This window comes from Chiloscyllium punctatum, chromosome 39 (genome assembly GCF_047496795.1).
Source record: "Chiloscyllium punctatum isolate Juve2018m chromosome 39, sChiPun1.3, whole genome shotgun sequence".
Classification (NCBI taxonomy): domain Eukaryota; kingdom Metazoa; phylum Chordata; class Chondrichthyes; order Orectolobiformes; family Hemiscylliidae; genus Chiloscyllium; species Chiloscyllium punctatum.
The window spans coordinates 27,592,301-27,610,341 of NC_092777.1; the positions used below are offsets into that span (position 1 = coordinate 27,592,301).

The window sequence follows — 18,041 nt, forward strand, 5'->3', positions numbered from 1 at the left end:
TAGGGCAGTGGATGGTGTTTACGTGGTTCTTGGTTACTAATTCCCTTCCCAGCAAGGTACCTCATGGTAGACTGGTCCAGAAAATTGATTCACATGGAACCCATGGTACGTTGGCAAGTTGGATGCATAATTAGCTTGACCGTGACTGGAGGTCTGTGATCAGTGGTGTTCCACAAGGATCAGTGCTGGGAACTGTGTTGGTATTCTGGTCCTAGCACTATGACAAGAATATGGATATTTTGGCCAGGATACAAAATAGATTTACCAGGATTGCGTGGATTAGAGTGCATTAGCTGTATGAAGAGTTTGGACAAACGTGGTAAAAGCCAAAAGAGCTGCAGAGGCTGTAAATCAGAAATAGCTGGAAGGGTTCTGAAACAGGATCACTTGACATGAAACGTTAACACTGATTTCTGTCCACAGATGCTGCCAGACCTGCTGTGCTTTCCCAGCAATTTCTGTTTTTGTTTTAACAAACTTGGACTGTTTTAGCTAGAACATCAGAAGCTGAGGGTCGACTTGACTGAAGTATGTAAAATTATGAGAGGCATGGATAGAGTGGATATTCAGAGTCTCTTTCCCAGAGTGGAAATGTCCAGTTCTCAGGAGCATAGGTTTTAAGGTGAGAGTGGGAAAATTTAAAGGAGATGGGTGTGGGAAGATTTTACACGGGTGGTGGTAGGTGGCTGGAACACACTACCAGGAGTCGTGATAGAAGCAGAAACATGACCAAAGTTTAAGAGGCACTGAGACACATGAACAGGCAGAGAATAGAGGGATACAGACCACATGTAGGCAGTTGGGATTAGTTTAGAATTGTATCATGGTCAGTACAGACGTGATGGGCTGAAGGGCCTATTTTATGTTCTAAAACTGAGAGAAAGAGATGACTGCAGATGCTGGAGAGTCCGAGTCGAAAAGTCTGGTGATGGAAGAGCACAGCGGGTGAAGCAATATCCAAGGAGCAGGAGAGTCGACATGTCAGGCATAAGCCCTTCATCAGGAATATGGAGTGAGGGAAAGAGGGGCTGAGAGATAAATAGGAGGGTGGGGTTGGGTTGGGGCTGGGGGGAAAGGTAGCTGAGAAGGCAATAGGTAGATGCAGGTGGGGAGGGTGAAGTGGATAGGTGGGAAGGAAGGTGGACAGATAGGACAGTTCAAGAGGGTGGTGCCGAGGGTTAGATCTGGGATAAGGTTGGAAGAAGGGAGATTTGGAAACTATTGAAGTCGACGTTGATGCCATGTGTTTGAAGCGTCCCATCTTCCACTTTGAGACTGGCACTCAGCACCACCCTGTTGAGCTGTCCTACCTGTCCATCTTACCTTCACACCTATCCACTCCACCCTCCCCACCGACCAATTACAATCACCCCCCCCACCTACATCCACCTATCATCTTCCTACCTACCTTCTCCCAAGCCCCACTGTCTTGTCTATCTCTCAGCACCTCTTCTCTCGCTCTCGCTACCTCCTTCTTCCCCCCTCCCCCCTTTTCTGATGAAGGACTTATGCCCAAAACGTCAATTGTCCTGCTCCTCAGATGATGCTTCACCTGCTGTGCTTTTCCAGTGCCACACCTTTTGACCAAGTTCTAAAATTACAAGTTATTTACTTAAATAAATGGGGAGCTAATGTTTTGCATAGAATTCTGCTTATAAAAGAAAGTTAAATGACAGCAACAGACAGGCCTTCAGTCAGACTGCAAATGTTTAATCAAAAATTTAAAATTTGTCAAGATCACATCAAATCCAAGATTAGCTAATATCACATTAAATTCAAGATTCTTTATTTAAGAAATCATTCACACTCTTCTGTATGATCCTTTTGCATAAAAAGATTCAAATTGGATATACAAAGTCAGGGTAGTGGAAAGTTGTTGACATAATATTTTTCCCTCAATTTATTTCTTCCGCTTCATAAACATAATCGGAGATAGTATTTATAAAATGCTTTTATGATGTCTTCATTTTCATTATATTGCTCAGCATGCATACTTTGGATTTTAGCAGTAGTGCCCAATTGCGTGTACATTCTCTATTTGAGGCTGAATTAACAGCCACTCTAGTGGAAAATGGTAACTTGTCAAAATGGATGCTTTAGCTAGCTGGACAGCTATTAATGTTTGTTTGGCAATATGGCCTATTTGTGTGGCAGTTCAAGTGTTTTATTCAGTCCCCTTTTAAGGGAACAGTTTTGAAAGAGCTCCATATACATTGATTACATTGAGCAGTGGCATGTCTTGTTTTTGATGTGGACAGGTTATCTTTGGGGAAAAAGCTTTAAAATTGCTCCTTTAGAGCCTTTTCAGCCTGTACCTTCCAAACTTCATCTGTGCTTCATCTGTTTATGGGAAAGGTGATGAATGCTTAAGTGATGCAGTCATTTGCTAAAGCTGCATTTCTTCTGCGGGACTCATTCTGCAATAGTGAAAGTTTTCATTAATCAGAATCACTGCTGAGGCATAGCACACAAAATAAATTGAAACCATTTTGTAGTATCCTGGGTAGCAGTGATATAGTTAAATGGTTCCCATAATAATTAGCAATGACAGAGGGGGCAAGTCATTGAGAAATTCTCAATATTGTGTGCTCAATCCAGGATATTTCCTCAAACATTTACCATTCTATTCTGTCTCACTAATACTCCGGAACTGACTCTATGAATTTTCTTGCTTCTCACAGTAATAAACAAAATAAATAAAACAAATTATTTTAATTTGCATGAACTGACATGCAGTGACCATTGCTACATGTCTGCAGACCATGAAAAAATTGCGACATCACTGAACCCTTGAGCAGCTTAGTATTTTCTTCAAAATGGAAGTTTCCAGCGTAGATAATTTAAATTGTGTGAACCTGTTCATTGTAAATTTAAATAAATGCACAATGTTTTTGAAGTCCTGGTGTGCGGGAATTACCTGAAATGTTTAGAGCAGACAATTTGGCCTATTTATGTGCATTAATGGTTTGAGACTGTGAAGCCTTCTGCAATTTGCTTACTGCTGAATTAATACGTCCTCATTTTCCACTCTTCATGCCAAGGGCAGGGAACAACTTGATACATGTGGTCTGCCACACAGTTGGCCAAAACTGGTCAGTAGTTAGCCCAAAATTAATTACATGTAATATCATAAAGTATAGTTATTTTCTTGTTGAAATCCAAATGTGGAAACTGATACTTCTAAAATGTTAATTTCTCCTGCTTTTTTTTCCATTCTTTCCTGGGTGTTGCTGGCTAGGTCAGCATTTATTGGTGTTCCTGAATTGCCTTTGAGAAATTGGAAGTGAGTCACCATGAACTACTGCAAGCCTTGGGGTGTAAGTGTACCCACAATTCTGTTTGGAAGGGAATTCCAGGACCCAACATCAGTGAGGGAACAGAGAGATAATTCTCTGTCAGGAATGTGTGTGGCTTGAATCGGAACTTGCAGTTGCTGGTGATCCCATGCAGCTACTGCCCTACTTGGTAGTGGTCATGGCTTTGGAAGGTACTTACAAAGCAGAGTTGATGAGTTGTGCAGTGAGTCTTGTCAGTGGTGCATACTGTTGCTATTGTTGATGATGAAGATAGGGGATTAGTCCCACGGTTATGCTCAATGATGCAGGTGTGTCTGAATTTAATTGAATTGATTTAGCACTTATTGACCCATGTTCTGAAATGAGTACAGTGAAAAGTTTACAGTCGCTACATTATAGGTACAGATCCTTAAGATCAAATTCTTAAGAAACAAAAAAAAATTGGCAGTAAAGAAATAAATAGTCCAGCATTATAGGTCATAGGAATAAGTTAGGAAAGTAAAGAAGTACAAAGCTCACAATATCAGTCTTTCTGAAACTGGCCATGCCACCACCTAGCATCAAGAGAAACCTCTACCGCCTCACCACTGCCAGTGTTGGACTCACCAATTTGGAGTCACCCCACTTTAGGTGTCATCCCTTCCCCATTGGGCCCACTTCACTGAAATCGCTGAACCCACATTCAACCTGCAACCAGTTGTCCCTAGCGTCGCTGCCAGGTCAGGCTGCTGCCCGGCCACAAGTTCTGCTTCAACTGCAGAGGTTGCCTTGCCGGTGCCATCTTGAATAGTCTGCTACCACCAATGCTGCCATTCCCAATTGCTGGAAAAACTTTGCTGCCTCAAATGCCAGGCGACCAACCTCACTACTGCTGCTATCAACACCAAATGCCAGGTGACTGACCTCGCTGCTGCTGCCACAAGCTCCAAATGGCAAGAGGTCACACTCACTGCCACCAGCACCCTATTGATGGAGTTAGCCACGTCTGCTATTCTGCATGCAGCCCACTCTCACTGCTGCCCTGGTGCTGCCAACGAACCTACCACAGAAATGAAGAAGAAAAATCCAACAGCAAAGGAAAATAAAGTGAAAGGAAAAGAGCAGAAGCAAAAGTAAAAAGTAGAAGGAAAGCAGATGGGAGCGGATAGGCCCCGGGCAAGATCCCGCATGCAGCCTTATTACTCTGCTGGTAGTATCATTTATTCACACGGGAGGCAAAACCAAGGTCAGACCACACCATCGGGAAATCAGATGTCAGCACTGTTTTCCCATTGCAGTTTGCAGCTAATGCCTGCAAAACTTGTGTACAAAAGTCATATCATGAAGCTCAACCACTTTCACTGAAGCTGCCTTTCGAAGCTTCTGAAAATCAGATGAAATACCAGGTGCTGAAGCATGCACACAATCTGACATGACACTCATCCAAAACACATTGAGACTGCGTTAACTGAATTGTTTTCTAATATAGGCACAATGCCTAATACACAGTCACTAAAACAAATCTTCCATGGAGATCTTGAATCTGAAGTAGTCTCTAATAATGTTGAAAGAAAGCATGAGGCGTCATTTAGGCATTCTGATACCAACCTCGAATACTGGGAGAAGCTCATTCAGGATCCTTACACCTGACACAATCAAATCAGAATGCTGCGGCCTCTGTCAAAAGCAAAAACATAGGCCAAAAAGAAAATGCAAGGGTGAGAAATTCCAGGCAAACCTTTATAGAACACTTCTATAGTATTCTATTCTGTTTGCAGTAGAACAACCTGGGCATAAATCAGCCTCAGCAATCATCTTATCTGCAAAAACCCTACCAAACGTACCAAATAAAGAATGTGGTTATTCTCAACTCCAAGGATGAACAAGATATTTGATACCACATAACATTAGATTGTATAAGAATATCAGATTGGAACTGTTAATCCATATAAATGTAAGGATAGATGTGCTGCCCTTTTTGACTTATCCTAATTACTTGGTAATAACTTTAAGAGCAGGAATATTTCTTGACTTTTGCGAACACTGAGGAATTTGTGTAAGACTTCTCAAATATTGGGTACAGCATTTGACCAGCACTGGTTTGGTGCCCTTTGCAATAGGTTGGATTGTGCTGACAATTTGTGCCAGTATCTGCCATATCGTACTATCTTCTGATAACTCTGGAACTGGCTCAAAGAGGTAAACTGCACATGAAGAAAGGAGAGAGAGCAAACTGATGCTTGAAGTATTTTATTTCAACAGACTTTCCAACAGTTATAAAGCCTGAGTGAGCTATTTTTCCACCATTGTCTTTAGACAATGTAGTAAGATTAAACAAATCAATGTTTGCAGCTTTAAAATGGGCATTGTTTTTCATCTTGGGTAATAGATATAATTCTAATAAATAACAAATTGCATATCAGAATCCCATTATGAAAAAATGTGATTCAAATGTTATTGTCAAACATTTTGTACCCTTATAAATATATCATGAACTTTTAAACAAAGGAAAAGGCACTGTTGTACTAATGTCATACCTGCTAGGATCAGGACATTTGTTTGGATCACAGAGTCTGGAAGGCTTTCAGAAAGAGGTATGTGTTTTTGCAATTGCACTACTGTAATTTTTAACTCTGAGCAGGCTTTAAGCCTGCCTGAGAACATTTCATTGTTACCCTCTCTTCTTGCAACTTCTTTCAACAAAGTGTGAGAGGTGAAAAATACCAGATATTCTCCTTACCACGCGTGAATGATTCCTGTATCGGATTTATAGGAATCTACCCAACATCTCCAGACCAGCAATCTGGGATCGGCAAACTACAAATTTGCTGAAAGGCTCCCCATGTATGCTCTGAATATCGTTTTGGAATCAGAACACCATTTGAGACAAAATGGGACCTATTGTTTTCATTATTTTAATTGTTATTTGACCAAATTACTTTAAAATTAACACTCCAGAGTTTTTGTTATTTTTGCTTCCCCTCACTGACGCGCGTGTGTGTTAGTTTCTCTTTATAAGGGTAGAAGTACTAATCCAAACAAGAAAGTTTGTTTTAGGTAATAAAGCAGTTACTTCTTGTTGACTAAAATCTGCCTGACTTGTTCTTTGTATTGAACTTGACACATATAAGCCTATATAATAAACCATATCATCTACCTGATTAAATTTGATTTTTTTGTGACCAGTGGAAGCAAAGGACTAGAAAAGGAAACAGTTTTTCCTGCCACTTTCAGTTATAACAGCAGATTAGTGGAATATGTAGATTAGATTAGTCACCTTAACTTTAAATAAAACCAGAGGAAACAGCACAGATGGCTGTTCTTAATTTCTTCAATTGCACCGTTACCATATTTTTTCTGCAGCAAAATCTGTATTACTTTGAACTCATTACAGTTAAATAAGGTTAGCACTATTGGTTGTAAAAGTCATTAATTTATGTTGTAACTAAATCTTATATCCTTTATACTGTTAGCAAACACTAATGTAGATAGTATATTGTAGGTTTATACTACTGCTTGACATAGTCAGAAGTGGCAACCAACTACAGATAGTTAATGGGCTGTTACATGTTTTCTTTAACTTGTGGCTTTTGGTTGTATGGAAAAAATGTTATTTTATTTTCACATTCTTTAACTATAAACCCATGTTGCAGCTTGTACCCATTCAGGATAAACCCCACTTTCAGCCTTTGCCCTGAAACAACCACCATACATATGCTGTTACCTCAAGTGAATTGGTGAAGTAAAACGTTTTTTTAAGTTATTTCACCTTAAACATTCACTTCCTCGTAACTTAAGCACAGTAGCAGCAGTATGTACGGGCCACAACTTGCACTGTAGCAACACACCATAACTTCTTTGACACTATCTTCTAAATCCACAACCTCAACCACCTGAAGAGGCAGGGGCTGTTGATACATGGGAATACACCAATTGCAAATTCCCCTGCAAGCCAAACAATCCTAACTTGGAGCTATATTGCCATTCCTCCAGTGTCATTGGGTCAAACTCCTGGAGCACATTTGACATCCTGTCACATTTAGGAGTGAGTTTTATAGTCTTAGTATAAAAATAAAATTCTAAGCAAATTATTTATCGGCTTGTAGGTTCCACAGTGCCACAAATCAGCGATCTAGTCGTGTTTTCAGGGGGAGAGAAATAATGTTCTGTTTGAAGGAGGAAAGGCATTGAAGAATGTGAGAGTGTAGGTCTTAGCTACAATTTGACCACATTGGTGTTGACCAGCCAGCTTCCACCTGTGGGAATTAATGGGAGATTTGTGCTGTGTAAGCAGCATGTGAATGATCTTGTGTTCTCCAGTGCTGAGCCACCAGTATATACTCTCCATCCCTTCAGGCAACTTATTCACAGATTTGTGACCGGGGAACCTGACCCCAGTAATGACCAACCCCTGTCTCACCTCAAAAGAACTTAGTGTTCTGAGCAACACTGCAGGAAATGACTAATTTTATAAATATTTAATGTTCAAATTAAATATCAATGATGTAATGAGAATACATGTTCCTAACCCATGGTTTGCTTTGGAAACAAGCAATTTGTTTTTTTCAGTCTTCAGGTCAGATACTTATTTACAGGCATAATTTACAGGGACGTGATGTTGTTCTGTAAAGTTTTCAATACTTCCCAGCAGTAATAACTCAACTAGGGTATTATTACCCCCCCGTGTGACAGCTGGAGTGCATTTTTATTGCATTGTACAACTATATTAATGACTCCTACCTGAAAGCTAAATTGAACTGGTAAAGTTGGGTATTGTGAAAATGTCACCCATTGTTACAATTTGAATAATGCTTCCATATTATACAATGAAAAGATACCATTAACCAGTCACACTGTAATTATTTTTCCTGATGAGTGGAGATAAATATGGGAGTTCATGCAGACATTTAATCCTGAGTATGTTCAATTTGGGCAGTTTGGAGCAGAAATTGTGCTTTGAAGGGATTGTTTCCTCAGCATCTAATGTAGAAAACAGAATTGCATCTGTTATCAATAAAATCAACAGGTGCTTAAGCACTGGGTACCCCGGAGCTGATTGGCTGTCTGCCTGGAGACGCACAGAGGGTATACTGTGTGAACCTGTAAATGTTTGTGTTCAGCAAGCCCTAATAAAGTATGAGAGTTTGGGCCAACCCATTTGAGTAGAAATACATAGTTGAAAGCCCAAAGGATTAAGTCTGTTTCCTTGAATCTGCAGTCCAGGGCTTCAACACACTGATGTTTTTGAAGTTCCCCAAAATGCTAAGTGCTTTCCTCATCCCAACGAGCATGATTTTGAAACCTGTACCTGTCGGTAAATGATTTGGATAATTGCTTTACTTGGTAATGCATTAATGTTGGGAGTTTACTTCAGAAACCACAAATCATTTGCACAAGCTGAGAGCATTTGCGATTATCGGTTTTGCTCACCCTTCCTGCCGACATTGACAATTAAAAAGTGATTTACAGCGAAGTAGCGTTATTTCCTGCTGATTTGGCTGTCATTTCCCAAAAATGTGCATTTGGTGCAGGAATTAAGTGTGTAATGTTAAAACAAATTTCTGTAGTTGTGGACTACCACTGACCATAATTCTGCATCCACAGGGAATGTGAAGGAACTTAAGTCTATAAGAATGTTTTAGTTCAACAAATTCTTCTTGCATATGGTCAAGCCTCATAATTGCAATCGTTTTTTTCAATGATATTGTTTACTACAATTTTCTAACATTTTCTGGTTAGATTTTGCTTTCTGTTAAAAATCATCTATATCTGCCAATGAGCTACTGTGAGCAGAACTTGACATGTCACCATTGTTGCCTTTGAAAAAAAAAGATAAATAGCTTTTGGCAATTGAATCCTGGTTTGGCTACATTTGTTGCCTTCAGCAAAAAGTTGTTAATGAAAACATTTTGACTTGGAGTTCTGCCTGGATGAAAAATAGCAGAAACATGGAGAATAAGTCCTTGCAGTCAGTGTACGGAATGTACTTAATGCAAAGCAGGCATCCTAACATCAGTTTTTATTTGTTGGAAAAATAGTTGATGAATGGGATTTATTTTTAACAGTTTTAATGATTAGGTAACAAAAAGTTGATCTACAACCAACCTCTATATGACTTTCAGAACAGTTCCAAAGTGCGTCACATCTCATGGAACCAACCCCCCTCAGCTGCGAATTTAATTAGGATGGTATTGTGATAGCATCATCTGTTTGCCACAAAAGTAGTTCTTGACAACTTCCTCGAGGGCTTGAAGATCAGGCCAAGATTTTTACAAAGCGTGCAAGAACCTGATCCAGTTTTGATCCTTCTATTGCATTAGAACATTACCGAAAGAGCAGCAAGATTGATCCAGGGTGTTAGAAGGATGGACTAAGATAAAAGATTTGAAAATGAATCAGAGAAAATAAATGGAAACTGGCAAAGAATGGATTTGGAACACACGTCAGGTTTAAAAAATATCTCTCTGGTAAACAAATGCTAAATGTTGGAAGCAGAGTACCAAAAAAAAAGGTATAAATAAATTGAAGTTATTTAAATTACAACACATACTATCTACTAGACAGTGAACTTTGGGCAGAGCATTTTTCTGTGTGCAATTGTTGCTCAATGTAAGAGAGGCCATATTCTGCAAAGTTCATAAATCAGAATTCCATCTGATGGATCAAACCTTATTCAAAAGATCTGACTGTGCAAGTTCTAAGCCGTCTCCTGAGTCTTCAATGTGGCAGATGGGGTATGCTTACTTATGAGCCAGAAATGCATCGTTCTCCTTATTGGATTACGCTGAAACACTCAACACCATTCTGGCTGCACTTGGGGAAAACCTAATCTAGATGCAGCTTATCCTGTGGTCCTTAATTTCACAGCCTGCAAGGTAAACGCTTGCAATATACTTATCTGAGTGTGTGGCTCAAAGGAGTGCTCCTCTCTCATCTAAATGACATCAGCTACACTGCAATCTCATGCTTATCATAACATCCTCCTAACCCTATCCCCAACTCCCCCAGCCAATTTGTTATCTTGGTCTCTATCTGCAACAATTGATCACTACTACTCATAGCTTTCCAGCCACCAAATACTCATTGCCTGGCCAGAGTCTCTTTCAATGACTCACTTAAACTCTGTTGATGGTACCATGCAGTACCAAAGACTCTATGGGCAATAAAACTCTACCACCAGTCCTGATTCATTACAATCACTTTTGCTGTAGCCTATGTGGTGTTCTGGTTTTGAAAGTCTACCTTAAGTACTTTGCCTAGTCATCTTTGACTGATCCCTTTTTGTTTTTCCTTGTGGTGGTGTACATTATATTGTTACTCTGGTAGGCCTGGCAGCTGATTTGCAGAGTATGTGCACTCCCAGCATCATTGCCTCTCTTGCCACACTGTCTCACAGGTACCTCTAACAAGTCCTTAGCATTTCTTGGTTCTGTTAAGTGATGCCCTTAAGCTCTAATGTTGGCTCTGCTGGTGGAAGGCGATTCATTTACTTCGCATCTTTACTGTTCTCCATCATATCTTGCTGGAATAAATCAGGGTTAGTGCTACTGTGGGCATGTAGAGTTGCAGCTTCATGATTATGTTGGATACCTAACCTGATACCAGAAAATCAATGGTGTTTTTCCAAATTTTTTTAGATTAAATTACAGTGTGGAAACAGGCCCTTTGGGGCAACAAATCCACATCAACCCTCTGAAAAGTAACCCACCCCCCTCTGACTTATGTTCCTAACAACTATGGACAATTTAGCATGGCCAATTCATCTTTGGAATTTGGGGGGAAACCGGAGTACCCGGAGGAAACCCATGCAGACATGGGGAGAACGTGCAAACTCCACACAGACGGTTGCCCAAGGCTGGAATCGAACCTGGGTCCCTGGTGCTGTGAGGCAGCAGTGCTAACCATTGAGCCACTGTGCCGTCCCTTCTTTTAGACGTTGATGTCTATATCACCATTGCTGTATATGTTGCTTCCTAGGTAGGGGAAGTAGTTGACATGGTAAATTAGGCCCTTGTTGGCATACAGCCATTGTTGTCGTGATCTTCTCCCAGCTGATGAATTGATTAGACTTAGTCTAGCTACTCCTGCACCTGGTAGTCAGGTTTTGGAGCACAGGTGATTCCCTAGCAGGCTAGGCAATGTCTATTGTGAATTTCTGGTTCATCCAACACAGGCTGTCTGTGTGCACCACCATGGCCTTCCTCATGATGAAATCTGTAACCAACAGGAAAAGGAATAGGAGAGTATTCAGCCTTGTCATACTTCTGTGATGATGTTGAAGGGGTCCATGGTGACCATGCTTGTTTTGAATGCAGCAGCTGGAGTCATAGCTTTGAAGATGTTGATATACCACTTTGGGTTGCCACATTGTCTTGCAATGTACCAGAATGACTGCCAGTTAATGCTATCAAAATCCTACTTGAAATCACTGAAGCTGGTAAAAAGGTAGATTCTGATTCCCTAGGCTTTGATCTGTGAGGTTCCTGGGTATTAAGATCTGCTCACAGCACGATCTGCCAACCTGGAAATTGCTTGTTCTTCACAAAGAATCACATCTAATTCTGCTTTCAGGCTGTTGAGGAACATTATGCTGAAGAACTGGCCAGGTACAAACATCATTGCTATGGGCTTTCAGTTGTTGAGATGCCTTTTCTTTGGCAGCTTGATGATTATTTCACACCACCAATCATTCAGTATGCCTTCTGCAGTCCAGATCTTGTGAAACAGGCGTGAACTCTAACTGGCAATTCCTTTCACCCAGAAATACTGACTATTTGTAAAAGCCTTGCTGATTAACAAAGAACACTTAACTCAACAGAAATTGGGAATCAAATCAAAAGCCTTCGTCTGTAACTTAATGGATAGACATTTACTTACTAGACTGCTGGAGAAAGCTTATTATGCTGGCAAGGATAACTTAGTAGTCTATGTGACAACCTAAGTAGTAAGAGCTCTCTGTGGTCATCATTTGCAACTGGAGACACCACATACCACGTGCAGGCAGAGTTCTCTGAAGTAGAAAGTATAGTTTGGTGAAAGGGAAGCAGATATAGTGGATCCAGCATATTTCACAGTCCTTTGTGACAAAAGAGCAGAACTTAGTGCAGGGATAAAATAACTTGTCTCAGTTTACTTAATCGACACCGGGTAACTTAACAAACATTTTGTTATTTGCAATATTGCAATGTCAGCTGAAGAAAAGTGAAGATCTGATGCAGAGTGCTAATGTTAATACTCCAAAACCTGCCTCAATTTCTTGATTTGCACTGTGATGTAATTAAGGTTTGAATGGAAGGGAAGGCATTTCCTCGCAGTCAGAGGGTAAGTTGTGTGGAATGTATCTTGTGCACATTGGCACACAGGTTACATTATAGTATTTGCAAGAGTCCAGTCACTGGTTGTTTTCCTCCTCAAAGATGCAGTAGAAGGGTAAATACTAAACTCTTAACATAGAAAAAAAAAGTGGACTACCTCATGCATAACAAGTACAAGGGGTCACTGTTTAAATAGGAGTTGCATATTTAAAACAGCAATGAGGCAAGCTGTTTTTCACAGAGGGAGTTTTGAGTCTTTTAAACTCACTCCTGGAAAATGTGATGGAAACAAAATATTTGACTACTTATAAGACAAAAATGGAGGATTCTTGGTTTAAAAAAAAGGGAGTGAAATGGTATCTTGAGCTGGTGCGAATGTGGAGTTGAGGTTACTTTCTGATCATCAATGCTCTTAAGAAATGGCAGAGCAGCCTCAACGAGCCACAGGACCTACACCTTCCTGTTCCTTATTTGTATATTCCATTGAGCACATTATCCATGTGGTGTGATATTTTGTGTGCGCAGTGGTGTACAGATTGATTACACATGTCTCACATATCTGTATATGTATTGCCCTGCGTTTTAGAGGAAAGTAAAGAAAATAATCCAGTTAATGGCAAAATGAATTTTTCATTTTTTTTTAAAAGAAGCTAACTTTACCTGTATAAATCTGTATCACTGTGCTTTTTCTCTGTCCCATTCAACAAAACAAAGCTTCTTTCATGTCACACCACCTTTGCAAATGACATAACATTTGCTCAGAACTAGGATTCCAGTGAAAATTCTATCTGCCCCTCTGATATTGTCTCTTGTAGACTATACATAGATTTCTATCTGCCACCAGGCCTCTTTCTTCACTGCTTGTCAGATCTTGCTGCCAGATGAGATTGTAACCAACTTTTTGGATCAGAACAGAGTTGTCAACAACTTGTCTTTAAAATGAAATAACTGTTGTCCATTGGGCTCTTGAGATTTTATGCAATTTTTTATTAAAGCTATCAAATCACACTAAATAGTGATTAGCGTTAAATCCAGAAATGAATTACAAAAAACAAAATAACAATAATAATCAGCATTTTAACGATGCAAGTGAGTGCTGCAGTGTGACTTTGCAATTTATAGTAGCTTTACCTTTTGCATCTGTTTGTTCAGATTCCCTATGAAATTATAAAACAATGCAAAAGTATAATTGGTAAGCTCTTAACCATGTTAACTGTTTGAATTACATTGACTGTTTTTTGGAATATTTCAGAAGTGTGCTTTGGGTTCTTCCGAATTTAATTAAACCAGAAGCTCCACTATTTAGTTTATCCTCCCACCCTTTCACTCACCTGTTAGTCAAGAATTATATTTGCCTCGGCTTTAAAAATATTCAGTGACCCTGCCTTCACAACTGTCTGGAGAAGACAGTTATACAAACTCCTCACCCTGTGGAAGGAAATATTTCTTCTTCTCTCTCTTAGATAGAACATCCATTATTTTTAAACAGTATGGAGAAAGTGAGGGCTGCACATGCTGGAGATCAGAGTCTAGAGTGTGGTGCTGGAAAAGCACAGCAGGTCAGGTAGCATCCAAGGAGCAGGAGAATCAATGTCTTGGGCATAAGCCCTTCATCAGGAATGAGGTTTGTGGGCCGGAGGGCTGAGAGATAAATGGGAGGGGGGTGGAGCTGGAGGGAGGGTGGATAAGAATGCAATAGGTAGATGATGTGAGGGAGAAGATGATAGGCCAGAGAGGAGGGTGGAGGGGGTAAATGGGAAAGACGATGGACAGGTCAAGAGTGTGGTGCTGAGCTGGGGCGGTGCCAAGCTGTGGTCTTTCCCATCTATCTGCTCCACTCTCCTCTCTGACCTATCACCTTCTTCCCCACCTTCATCTACCTATCGCATTCTCAGCTACCTCTTCCACCCCCAACTTCCCACCAACCTCCTATTTATCTGTCAGCCCCCGGTCCATAAACCTTAATCCTGATGAAGGGCTTATGCCCAAAACCTCGATTCTCCTCAGATGCTGCCTGACCTGCTGTGCTTTTCCAGCACCACATTCTCAATTTGTTTAAACAGTATTCCTAGTTCTAGTCTCTCGCACAAGGTAAGAACATCCAAGATCTTTTTTGTTGCAAATAAAGCACATTCTCAATCTTGTAAGTTAGGTAATGTATTGGTATTGATTGAGGATTGGTTACCACAGAGGAAACAGAGAGTTAGTATTAATGGATCTTTTGCAGGTTGAAAAGACACGAGCTAGTCCAGGCGTTTCAATGTATAGAATTAGTATTAGTGACTTGGAGGAGGGAGCAGAATGTAGTATATCCAAATTTGCTGCTGATACAAAAAAAAGACATGTTGCAATGAGGATGTAATAAACCTGAAAAGGAATCTTGATAGGTTGAGTGAGTGGACAAAAACTTGGCAGATGAAGTTTAATTCTGAAAGTATGAGACCATGCATTTTGCTTGGAAAAATCAAAAGGTATACTATTTAAATGAAGCGGGACTCCAAAATTGTGCAGCATGAGTGTTGTTGTGTACGAAGCATAAACTTTGTGTGAATGTGCAGGAAATCCAGAAAGAAAATGGAATTGTGGTCTTTATTGCCAGGGGATTGAAGTTCAAAAGTTGGGAAGTCTTCAAAGTAAAGGTTTGTAGCTCGGGTGTCAGTTGCCATAGTTGTGGGTATGAGCTGGAAAGTTGATTTACAGATATTTCGTCCCCTGTCTAGGTAACGTCTTCAGTGCTTTGGAGCCTTCTGTGAAGTGCTGCTGAACAGTGTCTTCTGGAATTTACTTGGTTCCATTCCTGCTGCTTCCGGTTGCTGGTTCCGTTTGTTCGTTGTAGTGGCTGGTATATTGGGTCTAGGTCTCTGTGTTTGTTGATGAGGTCTGTGGATGAGTGCCATGCTTCTAGAATAAGGGGTATTTGTATTGAAATATACATGAATCTGAGGGGCTTGACACAATTTAACAGATGTTGAGAGAATGAGTGGAATCGTGAGCTAAGAGACATAGTTAAAGAATGAAGGGACGCTCATTTAAAACTGAAATGCAAAGGAATTTCTCCCAGAATGTCTGGCATTCTCTACCTTAGACAATTGTGAAAGTCAAATCACTAAAAGTATTTAAAGAGGTAGAGAGGTCTTTTGAAATATTGGGAAGTTGAGGATTATGATGAGCTGACATGAAAGAAGAGTTGAGGCCTGGCACAGATCAGCCATAATGTTGTTGAATAGCTGGATAGGCTTGCTAATCTTGCCTGTTTTTTTTAATTCTTATATTCTTCCTTTCCATTATTAATTCTCCAGATTCGCTTTCTAAAGGACCAACACTCACGCTACAAATGATTTTCCCTTTTAAATTCCTGTAGAAGCTTTTACTGTTTGTTTTTATATTTCTAGCTTTATATCCTTCTCTAATTTATGCATTTTTGTCATTATTTTGAGTTGTTATATTCTGTCTAAGCTCCTAGCCTGCCACTCATCTTTTATTTTCAATTTGATAGCATTTTTGACTTCCTTATTTACCAACACATAATGTGTCCTTCCCCTCGAGTATTTCATTTTTACTGGAGTCTGAGTATTGTGGCTTATCCTCTGAAATTCCTGTCACTTTACTTTTACAGATCTATCCCTTCATCTAATTTCTCAGTAAATCCAGTTTTAGGTTTTCAACGTATGAGTTACAGCTAACTCTGGTTCATATTATGCCCACATACTTTGAATTCTAAACCAAAACAAAAATTGATATGGATAGTTACCTGTATTCAGGCTCCAGTCTGCATAACTGCAACGCAACAAAGACCTTTAATGAGCAAAACCTATCTGTTTTTTCTTTACTTGCTTTTCACAATATTGCAGTTAACAAATAAACATAGACAGACTAAGATAACTAGCCACTAGGCTTTAAAAATGGTTGCTGATTGTGGTATGTGAAGAATGACTCTTTATGTTTACCGTGCAGTCTGTGGTCTTCTGTAAAAACTGTACTTTCAAAAGCAGATTCCTGTCATTGGAATTTGATCCAGGATTGCCACCAATCTTTACTGATGACTTCTTAGTTGTTGAACAGCAATTGTGGGTATAGCCTGTTGATTCTTTTAATTGCTGACAAACAGAGTAAGAAAAGCACTCTCTATTCATATAATGGTTGATGATTGGCTTTTGAAAGCTTATCTGTTGTAGCGTTACTGAAACCAAACCATTTGTTCATATTTTATTTAAGCTATGGCTATATGGCTGTTTACCATCCAAGAACCAGTTCATTGGAAAACTGTTTTAATTCCATAAATACATAGATGGGTGACCTTATCTGTATCTGCAGGTCTTTGCTATTCTGCAGAACAACGCTGAAAGTTGGCTCACAGCACCAACATCCTGAAATCTGAATGAGAAGGCTAATCTAAAAGCAGTTGAATTCCCTTGAGGCAGGTACAAGAAAGCCAAGTATCAACTGAACTGTTAAATTGCACGGAGGAAAATGTCAATTGTTAACTGGATGTGCATTTAATGTGTATTTACATTGCACTTTGTAATAGAAGTGGATCTTGTGGCACATGCCTGTATTCTAAGTTTTCTCTTCTTGTGCTGAAGAATATGTTTTGACTCTGGCAAAGATTGCACATTGCTTATATGTTGCATTTGGGACTTGCATTTCTAGCTATAGAGCTTTCTGAATATATTGACCAAGAATGTGAAAATCACAAATTGTGGTCCCATTGGTGACTGCCAACAGTGAGTACTTACCTTGGTTGTTGACAGCACTTTACCCTGCAAGTAAGACCACTTTTGACGTACAATGTGATTTTACAATTGTAGCCATACTGTAGGATAATATGGGATACAAATTTCAAAGTGTAGTTTTGAATAGCCCATATAAATCAAGTTAAATCTTGTGCTCAATTTGCATAAAGTTTAAACTTGATGATGTGTTGAGACAGGAATATTTAGATAACTGCCACTGTGCTGTTAAGAGCATGCTTTCAATCTAGGTGGCGTTTGTACATTTAGTGTGGCAGGTAAATGAAATATGGCAGGAAGTAATATTTTACATTTACAGCACAACCAGGTATTTTGTCCCAACAGGCTCATGCCAGTGCTCGTGCTTTGTAAGAGTTTCTCCTATCTGACCGCATCAACATTTGAAAGAATATTTTTCAAGAAAAGCCAGGGCAAAAATGACTTTTCTCAGCATGCCAAAATGTGTCTGAAAATATGTTTGTTTTTCATTTTATTTTAAACAATTATTCCATGATTAAATGGGACAGGTCAAGACAAAGGATATGTTTTCTCTGGTGCCTCCAACATTACATATGAATTCGCAAGGATAGGCCTGTTGAAATCTACTGGGAAAATTCTGCTATTTCTTCACTATAAATAACACAAAGTGGGTTTTAAGGCTGCAAGGCATTATGTTCCTAAGTGGTCATGCAATTGTATGAGAGAACAGTACTTGTCATTTA

General features: G+C 39.7%; 1 protein-coding gene and 1 long non-coding RNA gene across 2 annotated transcripts in view; one reads left to right on the plus strand and one right to left on the minus strand.

Moving 5' to 3' along the window:
• The window catches only part of cox10 (cytochrome c oxidase assembly factor heme A:farnesyltransferase COX10), a 144,587-nt gene that overhangs the window by 85,411 nt on the left and 41,135 nt on the right, over positions 1-18,041 (plus strand). The gene's annotated exons all lie outside the window — the stretch shown is intronic.
• The window catches only part of LOC140463893 (uncharacterized), a 48,107-nt gene that overhangs the window by 19,859 nt on the left and 10,207 nt on the right, over positions 1-18,041 (minus strand). The window contains exon 2 of the long non-coding RNA XR_011954805.1: positions 2,316-2,417. This is a non-coding gene — a long non-coding RNA (uncharacterized lncRNA). The remainder of the gene's footprint in view (positions 1-2,315; positions 2,418-18,041) is intronic.